The following is a 13493-nucleotide window of genomic DNA, read 5'->3' as shown; positions in this document are numbered from 1 at the left end:
AATTAAAGGTGACTTAGAAATCTTCCTAAATAAAAACCCCCTCAAGCACAGCACTTGCTACAATTGGCTCAATTGCCTTTGATTTTCTGTGTCCTCTCATTAATGCCTTACCTAGGAATATTTGTGATCCCATGGTAAAAGAAATGCAGGGCTTTTGGGAAAGATTAGAACCATACAACCCTTTCGTCCACCTCTACTTCTCCAATTTTCCTACCAAAGCCCTCATTTTCACTGGGATTGTTAAATGTCCTATATTTTGATTGTCGTGGGTTGCTCCAGAACTTTCTGTCCAACATAGCTACTTAACAGTACTCTGCACTGTAAGATCTCCACTCATTCCAGAGAGAGGGACCACTTTTTTTTTCTTCAAAGAGAAAAAAAAAATGATTCCAATAATATAATCAGAATGTGAACTCATCTTAAGAAAAATCTTTGGTCTCTGTATCCAACTTGTAATGTTAGCACAACCCTCAGATTCAAGTATATTTTCTCCATATCTTCCTATAATCAAGGTATTTATTTTCTTGAATTATGATTAGTCTGCCAGTTTTTGAAATTCTTGAATATTAGTGTTGTTCTTAATTAACTGCACTCACACAGATTAAAGATCTAAGATCTTCCCAAAGACCTGTGCTTTTATAACATATCTGAAGGAAAAGAATAGTGGCGCTATTAGGCTACATTTCCTAAATCCAGAGAGATTATATAAATACATTTAAAAGTTTATAATTAACAATTTAAGAGTGACAGAAGGTGGTGTGGTTGTTAAGGCGCTAGACTCACACATGCCCAAATGAGGTTGAAGTCCTGGACTCAGTGACTTGAAAATCACTCAGGCCATGTGCGCGTGCATATCCAAAATCCTGAGAGGTGAATGGAGGAAAAGGGATTGTATGTGACCATCTCCCTTGGGAGGAGTGATCTCTCACTTGTTCTATCTCTGTCTCTTTCACTCATGTGCATGCACCCTATGGCAAAACCTAGAAAAAATAAATAAAAATAAGATTTAAATATTAGGCAGTGATTTTTTTTTTTTTGAGAGGTTTTTGCTATAGGGCGTGTGCGCTCACCAGAAAGACAGAGAGAGACAGAGAAACAGAAAGCAAGAAATTACCCCCCAGGGGGGATTGTCATGCTGCAATCCCTTCTCCTCCATTCTCCTCTCAGGATCTTAGGCACACATGCACACACGCCTGGCGTGAGTTTAAGCCACCAGGTTCAGGACTCAAACCATGGTCAGCTACCTGGGAGTTCAGCAGCATAGCCATTACACTAACTGCTGGTCTCAGCAGTGATTTTTTATATAAAATTTTAAATATCATTGCTTAGTGTGTTAATACAGAAAGACCACCCTTCAGGTTTTTCATCTCCCTATCCTGGTGGTTTCTCTCTCTTCTCATTTGGACTGTTACGTAAATAGTCTACCATGGCTTTGGTTGTAGTTGCAGGCCCTCAGTAGTTGCTGTGGTTCCTGAGACTATCATTATTTCATACTGCTGTCTTACTCTCCTCATGTTCTTACTAATTCAAAAGTAAGCTTACTGAGGATTTGAAGTGCTAGTATTACAAAACTATTATCTCCATTTAGATTAGATGGCTGCTATGAAAACAGAAAGAAATCCACTACTTGAAGTCTCTCTCGTTCTGCTACATATTTCTAACAGAAATACCAGAAACTGGGTAATTTATAAAAAGACAGGTTTATTTTATTCATGATTCTGATGACTAGAAAGTCTAAAGCCAGGAGGTGGGTATCAGCCAGTTATATCTCAAGCTAGCCAACAGGAGCAGAGAGGATGGCAGGCATGTCCAGATAGCATGGTCTGTGCTCCAGGTAGGTTTCTCTCTCCTGTTCTGCTGTCATTACAAACCACAAGGATTCAATCAGGGAGCCCTGCCCTAACCACCTAATAACTAATCTCTTCCCTAAAGCCCCAAATTATACCATAATCAGATTAAGTTTCCATGTTCTTAATCCCATTAAAATAGTTTTACAGATGAATCTATTCAAACTACAGAGAAGTCTTTTTCATTCTCTTTCTCTGCCCTAGGCTAGTCTCAGTTAAAAACTATGAGGAAGATAAACTTAAATCTCTGGTAACAATAAAGAAGCCAATTTGTTTGTATTTCAATCAGTCAAGTTATATAGGTAACTTTTAACAAGATACTAACACATTGTGTCCAGCAACACATTGAAAAAATGATACACAATGACCAGGTAGGCTTTATTCCAGGAATGGAAGAGTGATTCAACATATGCAAAGCAATAAATGTAATACATCGCATTAACAGAAAGAAAGATAAAGACTATATGATCATATCAATCGATGCAGAAAAGGCATTTGATAAAATCTAACATTTCTTCATAATTAAGACTCTCAGCAAAATTGATCTCAAAAAGACATTCCTGAACACAATAAAAGCCATACATGTCAATCCCATAGATAACATCATACTGAATGGAGAAACAGCAAGAACATGACAAGGCTGCCCTCCTTCTCTACTCCTTTTCAACATAGTACGAGAAGTCCTAGCCAATGCAATCAGACAAAAGGGTACAATGAAAGGCATTCAAATAGGAAAAGAAGAAGTGACAATATCTCTATTTGTAGATGATATGATTATATACATAGAAAATCCAAAAGAACCCACAAAAACCTCCTGGAACTGATAAATGAATACAGGAAAATGGCAGGATACAAAGTCAACATATAAAAATTGACAGAACTTTCATACATTAACAATGAATAAACTGAGGTAGAATTAAAGAAAACAATTCCACTTATAATAGCCTCAAAAATTAAAAAATAAAAAGACATCTAGGGAGATGGTTACTGAACGTGAGCTGTGAAATATTGCTTTCAGGGACTAAAAATGAAGATTTTCTGCTGAGACTTCACCGTCTAGATTCATACTAGAGTGCCTCCACACACTGAGTGTCGAGACAAATCTAAGTGAACAGTATCCAAACATCTGAATACGATTAGGGTCAAAATATCCCTCAATTCCCACTGAATCTAATACACAAAGGGTAAGAAAGGAAATGGGATAGAAATTGCAGAAGGTCTCCTCCCTGCACACCTCTGAATGCTCAGATTGAACTATTTCAAGAATTAGGAAGAAACATACAACCAATCAGATAACCAGAAATCACCACAGGAGCACAAGAAATGTAAGAAAGCAAGAAAAATACCTTTCCTCCAAGGGAAAAAAAAATCACTCCTCTTCATCCACAGGCAATACAACGAAACTCAGAAATGTCAGATAAAGGCTTTAGAATGTTCATAGTGACAAAGCTAACAGAGATGGAAGAGAAGAGAGATAATGAACTTGAAAAGATGCAGTGGTATCAGCAGGTGTCATGGTGGTTAAGGTGTGGGACTTCCACGGCTGACTATGGTTCAAGTCTTGGATCCAGCAACTTAAAAATCACACCAGGTACATGTGCATGTCTGCCGAAAATCCTAAGAGGAGAATGGAGGAAAAGGGATTGTGATATGGTCATCCCACTGGGAGGGGTAATATCTCACTTTCCATCTCTCTGTCTCTCTGTCTCTCTCCAATTGTATATATATATATATATACTTTGATAATCAAAACATTGTTGTATTGACACAAAAACAGGCAGATAGACCAATGGAACAGGATAGAGAACCCAGAAATAGACCCCAAAACATACAGCCAACTGATTTTGACTGATTGTGACAAAGGATACAAGCCAACCTAATGGAGAAAAGAAAATCTCTTCAGCAAATGGTGCTAGAAGAACTGGATATCCACTCACAGAAAAATGAAAGTGTTGCCCTATATCTCACCATTAACAAAAATCAACTCAAAACTGGATCAAAGATCAAAACATAAAGCCTCAAACTATAGAACTACTGTGGAAAATACAGGGGAAACTCTTGGAGACATCAGAGTAGACAAACGTTTCTTAAATAAGACCCCGCAAAAAAATAGGCAATAATACCCCAAACAGACAAGTGGGACTACATCGGACTAAAAGTTTCTGCACAGGAAAAGGAACAATCATTGGAATAAGGAGATGACCCTTATAGTGGGAAAATGTATTTGTAAACCATGCCTCAGATAAGGGACTCATACCAGAACCGGCAGGGAACTCAAGCAGTTTACTCTGCACAAACAGTCAATCCAATTAAAAGATGGGCAAATGAACTGAATGGCCACTTTCCAATGAAGACATATAAATGCCCAAAAACATATGAAAACATGCTCAACATATCTTATCGTAAGGGAAATGGAAATAAAACCACAGTGAGATACTGTGATAGGCAGTTAGCTAATAATGAGCGGGCAGCCCTAAGAAAACAGCAGGACACCTGTCATATCCATCGCAACCAGACCCTCCATCAAAAATACCTTCTTTCCACCCAGTTCCTGGTGCCAGGAAGGTGAGGCAGATTCCATTTTTCTTCTTTAGTACCAATAAACTAATTGGGCAGTTCATCCAAATAAAGACACCCTAATATCATCATTCACACTGGGCATGCACAAGTAGGTGATCAAATTCCTCAAATTCTTCACCTGTGAGAGAGCTGCACAAGTGCAGGAGAAAGTCTGTGAATTCAAACAAAGAATGCAGGTACTATGCCAGACCTCCCACTGCTAAATATTCATTGTCACCTCAAGGAATAAAATAACACCTAACCAGTTCCAAACACAGTTGCTACCAACAACTTGCTCACCCAAAAGTCTTTTGGGCTACTTCTTTTCTAAAATCTTTCTTTCCTATTAAATTCTCTTTTCTATCTACTTTTATTGCTTTATTTTGTGCCTCAGGATAGGTCTGGACTCAAAGAAGCAAGGATTTTACACAACCCAGCTCAGCACTCTCCTCTCCTATGATAATACCGTTTAACCTCAGAATGTCGAAGACTAAGAGTTAAGTGCTGACAACACTGCAGTGAAAAGAAGCCCTCCTGCTGCTGGTGGGGATGTAAATTAGTACAACTGTGGTAGGCAGTTAGCTAGCAATAAAAGGCAGGTGTCAGAGAATAGCAGGACACTTGTCGCATCCATCACAATTTATCAGGAGTTACAACCAGACCCTCCATGAAAATGCCTTCTTCCCAACCAGCTCCTGGTGCTGGGAAGGCGAGGAAAATACTGTTTTTCTTCCTTGGTACCTAAGGAAGACACACAGAGATGATTGTAAATTTCCCTCTTATCACTCCTCATAAATACAAATAGACCCAGCCAGATATTTTGGTTAATATCCTGGTATGCACTGGGGCAATAAACTAATTGGGCAGTCTATTGTAATTAGGCATCATAGCTGGCCCCACCCCTCACCCCCTAACTCCTGTCTCAATCCCCCTCTGAAGAAGTACCCGTAACTGCTGTTAGCAGAATGGGCCAAAGTCTGCTCCTGCTGCTTCCTGCAGAGATGGGACAATGATGGTGAGAGGATGGCAGTCAGGGGGTTTTCAGAGGTCTACCTAGGGCTCCCTCTCATGTAAGTCATGATGAGTATTCATAGAGACTTTGTCCAGACCACCATTTGTAGCTTGACGGATTCTAAATGAGAAGAGCAGTTCATTACATTAATGATGTAATAGACAAAGAAATTTGGCTATTTCTATTGCATATAGCACTTCATATCCAGAATTGTGACTGACAACATATTAGTACAATCAGTTTTAGAATAGTTACCAACAACACTTTAATTTTATTAAATTTTTAACTCCTAGACTTTTCCAACATGTCTCAGACCTCCAACAGCATGCTGTAGACACGTCGGTTTTGTCCTTTTCCTTTACCTTAGCCATTTTCTTGAAGACAAAAACTTTACCATGCAAAATACTTTCTATGTTAAAACCTTCTTTTTAACCTTTTCACTAAAATTATTTTTTACAACTGTAACCTTCCTTTTATGTCACCTTTTTTTTTTTTGCTTACTATTATTTTCCCTTTTTTTCCTTATGAGTGTACTTTTGGAGAAACAACCTTAACCTCTGATTCAGATCAAAATTATTTTTTAAAAAATCGTTAGTTCTTATTTGTCACCTTAAGGGTTACCTGAGGCATGTCCAGTGAGATTGCTAGAGGTCCAAGGGGAGCCGTCGGGGTCTCAGGCCGCCTTGATCCTCAATTTCAGAGGCCAGCATGGACGCAGAAGGGCCAAACTGCCTTCAGGACTCAGGGCATCCCACCTCTAGTCACGGCTCCACACTGGGGACAAGGCCCCATGGGGGGACATGAGGAGGACAGTGATAAATTTTTAAAATTATATGAATGATTGAGGAAACGTGCTCTAGCTGATCTGAATAGCAGATATAAATGTAGAGATTTTCTTTACTAACTTCCCTGACTCCTTGCTTTATAGTTTTGTGACCGAGCTCAAATCAGGTTTGCTCACCCAAGCGCTATAAAACTAAGCCATAAGCACATGGTGCCATGAAGGAAAGGACAGCTTTATTGCAAAGCACAAAGCAAGGAGAGTGTGCAGCCCATGCTGAAAAGACCCGGTCTCCCGGAGATGTCCCCCACATGCCTTTTTAAGGGCAAAATTAGGGTCCCAGGTCCATGATCAGTTCAGTGATTGATTCAAGAGGGCGTGATCATCTCTGGGCATTCTTGATTGGTGAGGCCTTAGATTATCAAATTTCTCAGCAGGTTTCTGGAGCCATTCAGCCTGGGGTCTTTGAGCTCACAACCAGCAGTTTCTAGCCTCCAGAACATCTTACCTACTGAAATGAAAACCTTATCTTTCCTTTAAGTGAGAGTCTCAGAGGTCAAAAGGCCCTCCCTCACGGTCCCTGTCGGTCCTTATCATAACCAAAGTCTGAAGATTGTACTCCTTACTCTGGGCCATTACAATGTAAATGGACCTTGTTTTTCAAGAACCTTAGAAAATACAGTAGGGAGTCCTTGCTCTGTTTCCATTTTACTCCATTGGGCTTTCTCGCAACCTCAAATTTTGGCCAAAATAATATCCATTTACTGACATTCCATACAAAATACTAGTTTCTCTCAGTACATCCAACTCAGGCAGGCGTCCTTACGAAGATTTCCCAATGTCCTAGTAACAAAATATCCAAGGGTCTGACTATCCATTAACACTAGGCTCTGATAGCTACAGGTCAGAGTCCCTAGCCTAGGAAAGGCAAATAAATGTCCATGGGTATGACCTGGTTGCTGGTTCTCCCCTTAGATGTTTTGTTTATCTCATTTATACACAAGCTGATTGATAATTATTTTATTCCACGTTAACTTTTTCTTTCCTCTTAAGGCACAAAGAGGTATGTTTCTTTTTTTCTTAAGTTTATTTATTTTTTTTCTTTTATGAATGACAAAAAGGAAGAGAAAACAGGTATCCCCAACAGGGCCTTCGCACCATAATCATCCCCTAGCTTCAGTCACCTGGATCACAGGCATGCAGTCACTGGGCCACTACACACCTCCCAGAGGCATATTTCCATTATTCTCTAACAGAGATAGAAAAGATAATAGGTATGTAAAAACTAGCATAATAAAGCATAAAATATTACGAGCATGTGCTTGTTCTGTATTCTCATTACATCTTACATAAATCATTCTTATAACATGGAAATAGAATAATCTACTCCGTACTTTCTAAACTATTTCTTAATCATTTACTAAGTCCATATACTCAGAGTTTAAGGAAGAATTTTAACATGCCAAATGGCTCAGAAAATTCCTCTGGTTTGCTGAGGCAGTGTTATAAAGTCCCTTAGATCCCCAGAGGCCTAGTTTCTCAGCTTTCTTCCACTACAAATTCTAAACTTAGGCTATAAAGAGGATAAAAACCAAGCGTGCCTTAAACTTTATTACCCCTTTTTTTTGCTTTGCAAAGTTGGAGCATGTAGCTTAGATCTGTAGCCAACACGAAGGCCTCCTCCTACTGGTAGTCTAGATCTTGGCATCCACACTTGAGAAGGCGTGAAACCATACAGCATCCGAGTTCATGGAGGCGTCAAAGACCAGGGAGACAAGGACTCTAAATTGTGAGTAATTTCTTAATTATGAGTTACAAATAACTCACTGTGTGGTTCCATTTTATGCAGTGAGTACATACTGGTTTGTTTAAGGAAGGCCTAACCCGATCTTTCTTCTAAGAAAAAATGCTACTTAGTTTGCTGCTGCCCATTATCGATGCTGTGAACTAATTCTCACTCTTAAAAGGATTACCAGTTCCTCTGAAGGAAAAGTCATTCGTCTGAGACTCAAATATCACCTTTCTTTGCCATGAAATGCCGTTACTCACACAGGATATGCTAGTCAAACCCTCTTTCAACAAACATTTAATGCATGGTTGTTATTTGGTCAGTGATTCAATGGTATATAATTTTAACAATTTTCCTTCTTCCAACTGTAGTCATTTGCCAGTGTCAACCAAAGTTTAAAATGAAAGTATTATTGACTTACCGACATGGACTAATAATAAGTGAAAATGATCAATGAGATAATATCAAAACTATAATAATTCCAAGCATCATACTAAATCACTTTTCTAATTTTAGTTCTGGTTATTTTACTACTAGTAATAAAAAGAATGAAATGAGGAACCAGCAGATGGTGTAATGGTTATGTCGCTGGACTGATTGACATGGTGGTCAACAACAGTTTGAGTCCCGGACCCGGTGCCTTAAAACTCATGCCAAGCATATGTGCATGCATACCCAAAGTCCCCAGAGGGGAATGATGGAGAAGGGATTGTGTCATGGCCATCCCTCCTGGGAGGTGAATTCTTCCTCTGTCTCTCTGGTAAGTACATGTGCCCCATAGCAAAAATCTCTCTTAAAAAAAAAAAAAAGAATGAAGTGATATTTTTTAAATGACCTTAAAATAGGGCATTAAAGGGACCAGCAGAAGGCATAATGGTTATATCGCTGTACTTCCACATAGTTAACCACGATTCAAGCCTTAGACCTGGTGGCTTAAAACACATGCCAAGTACCTGTGCATGTGTGCCCAAGATCCTGAGAGGAGAATGGAGAAGGGGTTGCAGTGCAGTCATTTCCCCTGTGCATGTGTGTAGGGGTGATTTCTCACTTTCTGTCTCTCTTTTTTTTTTTTTTTTGAGAGGTTTTTTTATTTTTTTATTTTTTTTTCTTTAGGGGGCACGTGCGCTTGCCAGAAAGACAGACAGAGACAGAGAGACAGAAAGCGAGAAATCACCCCCCAGGGGGGATGGCCATGCCACAATCCCTTCTCCTCTCAGGATCTTGGGCACTCACGCACATGCGCCTGGCGTGAGTTTAAGCCACCGGGTCCAGGACTCGAACTGTGGTCGACTACGTGGGTCCAGTGACATAGCCATTATGCTAACTGCTGGTCCCTCACTTTCTGTCTCTTTGTCTCTGTCTCTCTGGCTAGCGCACGCTATGACAAAAATCTCTCTCTAAAAAAGGGAGGGGCATTAAAAATGCCTTAAAAATTAAAAATTATTCATATTAGAAGAGTGGCAATTTGTAAAGCTCATCTGGTGGAATTTCAAGACCAGAGGCAGAGATGGTCAGGGGGAGACAATATCTTAGACACAGATGCAGGTTCAAAATCCCAAACAAAATTACTATAATAGAACAAAAAGGGCAGGCCCAATTGGTGGTGTGAACTGCTAAGGTTCTGTGCGCCCTGGCCAGGATCACTTGGGAGGTCTAGGTTAGAGTCCCAGCTCTGGCTAAAGGCCCGAGGCCAGAGACTGCAGCATATGGAGCTGTGGAGCGTCTTGCATCTTGCGTTTCTAAACAACCCTCCCCTGGCCTTCTCTGGCTGACACACAGCTTCCTTTAACTGACACCGCCATGCAGTGCAAAATAAAAGAAAGACAGATCATATCCTTGTTAGAGCCTTCCCTCGCTGTGCAGCGTCAGCACAAGTACCGTATGGTCACTTGTCTTTTTTTTTTTTTTACCTTCAGATTATAAAAAGACTTTACCCAGCATGATATACAGCTCAGTCCAGCCCAGCTGAGACCACTATACACGTCATCATCAACAGGTAATAAACCGTATCTGAGTCCCACAAAGGTCTTACCGCTCTATTTTTTCCCACTTGTCTTTAAAGGTCACGATTGTGTTGCTCAGGTCTGGCTGCTCCCTGCAATGTCCACCTTCGCCAGTTACTTCTCCGCGTTCCCGGATGCTTGTCACATGAGTCTCAGCTTCCTCTTTCTTAATTTGCTCATTTATTTCTTCTATTTGCTTTCCAAAGAAGCCTTTCCTACTTCTTTTGTAAATAATGTAAGTGTTTCATTCAAGCACTGTAAACTAGTAAACTTACTAGTTCAAGCTCGTCACAAAGTTTCCCCACTTCCATGCTCTGTCTCATTGCCAGAAAATTGATTCCAGGACTTGCATGAGTTTTGAAGTTTTTATCTTTCTTAGTTAATGGCTTTTTTTTTTCTGGATATCTTTCTTTGCCAATAATGCTTGCTGTCTAACTTCTTTTACCTTTCCCGTAGCTAATTAAGTAGCTTCTAATTCAGGCTGTCTTTGTTTTTCTTTAGCTTCTTGCTCCTTCCATTTTGCTTCTGCTTTTGCTTTCTTTTCTGCTTCTTTCCTAAAGGCTTTTTCTTCCTTAAATTTTTTAGCCTTGGATCACAACTATATGCATTGTAAACTAACATTCTTATCCTGTTTCTTTGCTCTTTTTTTCTTTCTGCCCTTGTTGCCCTGTTCTGCTTTTCAGTCCATCTCCACTCACTATGGCATTCTGCTTTTCTTCTTCTTCCTCTAAATAGGAAAATTCTCTCCAAGAGTGAAAATTATACCAGAAAGAGGGACCAGCAAATGGTGTAATGGTTACATCACTGGACTCCCACGTAGTTGACCACTGTTTGAGTCCCAGACCTGGCAGCTTAAAACTCATGCCAGGTGCATGTGCATGAGTGCCCAAAATCTAAGAGGAGAATGGAGGAGAAGGGATTGAGGCTTGGCCATTCACCTCAGGGGGTAATTTCTTGCTTTCTGTCTCTCTGTGTCCCCAGCAAGTGCACTCGCCCTATAGCAAAGATCTCTCTCAAAAAAAAAAAAAAAAAAAAAAGTTATACCAAAAAGAATAAAATGCATCTATATCTTCAAATGACGAATTCATATCACCGAGTTTAGGAAGTATTTTTTATTTGACCATCTGAAATTCCTTTCAAACACTAGGGAAAACACTTTTAAAAAACTGTACTTTTGTTTTACTTTTAGAAGGAACTAAGTTATCAAAAGGATCTACACTCTCAAATGCTCATCTTTTCGCTGGATCAGATAACATTTCATAAGCTTTCTTTACGCAAGTGAAGTAGTTATTATCTTCTCCTATGGGTTCACCAGCTGCTTCCCATGTATCTGGATGATGTTTTATGAGCTGCTTTGATCTGTCTCTGTGTAGCTTTGTTTCTTACATGGCCAAGTTCAAGAACTGCATAATGATCCTAGTTCTTCCAGTCTTCGGGATCAAGTGTTTTCAGAATGAGGAACTCTTGTAACTGTAACTCTTCATCTTCTGATTCCTCTGGCAATGATCTTTTTTAAAAAATAGTATTTACTTAGTTTCATTTATTATTATTATTTCAGTGTTTTATAGGGCACATGTGGTCACCAGAGAGAGACAGAGAGATAGAGGGAAAGTGAGAAAGCAAGCCACCAGGTCTGGGACTGGAAGCACAGTCCACCATGTTGAAGTCCAGTGCCTTAACCACCACACCACCTACTGGCCCCTGATAATGCTTTCTTTCTTTCTTTTTTAGAGAGTGAGATTTTTCTTATAGGGTGTGTACACTTGCCAGACAGAGAAACAAAGAGACATAAAGTGAGAAATCACCTCCCAGGTGGACCACCATGCCACAATCCCTTCTCTTCCATCTCCTCTCAGGATTTGGGGCACGCACGCACATGTGCCTGAAGTGAGTCTTAAGTCACCGGGTCCGGGACTTGAACTGTAGTCAACTATGTGGGAGTCCAGTGATGCAACCATTACACCATCTGCTGACCCCAGTAATGCATTCTTACCCTCCAGTTCCAGAGGTCAAAGTGTGGGTAATGGTGGTGCCCTGGCTGTCCATGGCAGTAGGAGCAGCATGATGGTGCCAGGGCAGCCCACAACTGCCCTGTTCAAGACCCTGGCAGAAGGCACCTAGTGCTGCCACCAGGTCTACCTCCCCCTAGGAGCCTCGTAACTTGGCTTGGCGTCACCCAGGACCTGGCCGAAGAGCTGAGGAACTCTTAGTTGTTCTTCTATGGTGTCACTTCTCACAACCAAACTTCTCAGTACATTTATATAGGAAATTTTACACAAGAAAAATAATAATAATGTTTATGACAATCATGCTACATCGCCTATAACAAACTGCCATGACTTCTTGCCTAATGTAATTATCTATGAATATATAGATTTTGTTTCAGGCAAAACAAATGCATGATCTGTGCTTTCACCTCTACAACATGGATGGTTGGGTATTCCAAAACACCCTGGATAGCAGGTTCAGAAGAAATAATGAGCTAAGGACTTACAGGGAGGGTACTTGCTAGAGTTGTGTCTTTTGTTATTTTTGCCAAACCTAAAAAGGTAAATTGAGTCAAAGTATGTAAAACAAAAGAAGTTTATTAAGGCATACATATGAGGACTGCAGCCAGCATGAAGCCTGGATGGACAAATTGCAGGTGGCCCTGAACACATTCACCAGGTTTTGTAATCCTCTGGTGGATTTTAAGGCAAAAACCCCAAGTGGGAGAGGAGGGGAGCTGCTCTGGGACAATTATCCTTGGCTGCCAGGGTCACTTATGACAGTGGCATCCATCCGAGGTTTGTCAGGCAGGCTCTGGGCTAATATCCTAGCAGAAGTCCTTGTCAGGCTTCAGTAGTGTTTCTGTAGTATCTGGTTCTGACCGAGTTCTTTTTTTGTTTGTTTTTCTTTCTTCCTTTCTTTCTTTTCTCTTTTTTTTTTTTTTGAGAGGTTTTTACTATAGGACGCGTGCGCTCGCCAGACAGAGACAGACAGAGAGACAGAAAGCAAAAAGTCACCCACTGGGGGGGATGGTCACGTTGCAATCCCTTCTCCTCCATTCTCCTCTCGGGATCTTGGGCATGCACGCACACACACCCAGCATGAGTTTAAGCCACCAGGTCCAGGACTCAAACTGTAGTCCACTACGTGGGAGTCCAGTGACATAGCCATTATGCCAACTGCTGGTCCCATTTAAGGAGGGAAGGAAGCAGGTCTTTGGCAGGGCTTGCATCTCAAGGCTTTGACACAGCAAGTAGGTGGGATTTTTCAAAAGTATTAGCAGCTGCACACTTGGGTGTGCTATAAGAAACTTTTCTTCTTTTGATGAGGATAAATATAGATAAATGTGACATCTTTCTAAATTGAGTGTTCCTGTTTGCTTTGCTGACACTTTTTAGGAAGTCTATAGTTCTTGTTTAAATGAAACTAAAAGGATGATGGGTGGGATTAAATGCCTTTTTTTTTTTTTGAGAGGTTTTTGCTATAAGGCATGTGTGCTCAACACAAAGACAGC

General features: G+C 40.4%; 1 pseudogene; it reads right to left on the bottom strand.

The window, feature by feature from the left end:
• The window catches only part of LOC102490554 (dnaJ homolog subfamily C member 2-like), a 63340-nt pseudogene extending 52093 nt beyond the window's left edge, over nt 1-11247 (bottom strand).
• Nucleotides 11248-13493: the final 2246 nt, after the last annotated feature.

This window comes from Tupaia chinensis, unplaced genomic scaffold (genome assembly GCF_000334495.1).
Source record: "Tupaia chinensis unplaced genomic scaffold, TupChi_1.0 Scaffold138235_1, whole genome shotgun sequence".
Lineage (NCBI taxonomy): Eukaryota > Metazoa > Chordata > Mammalia > Scandentia > Tupaiidae > Tupaia > Tupaia belangeri.
This window is presented reverse-complemented; position numbering and strand designations above follow the sequence as displayed.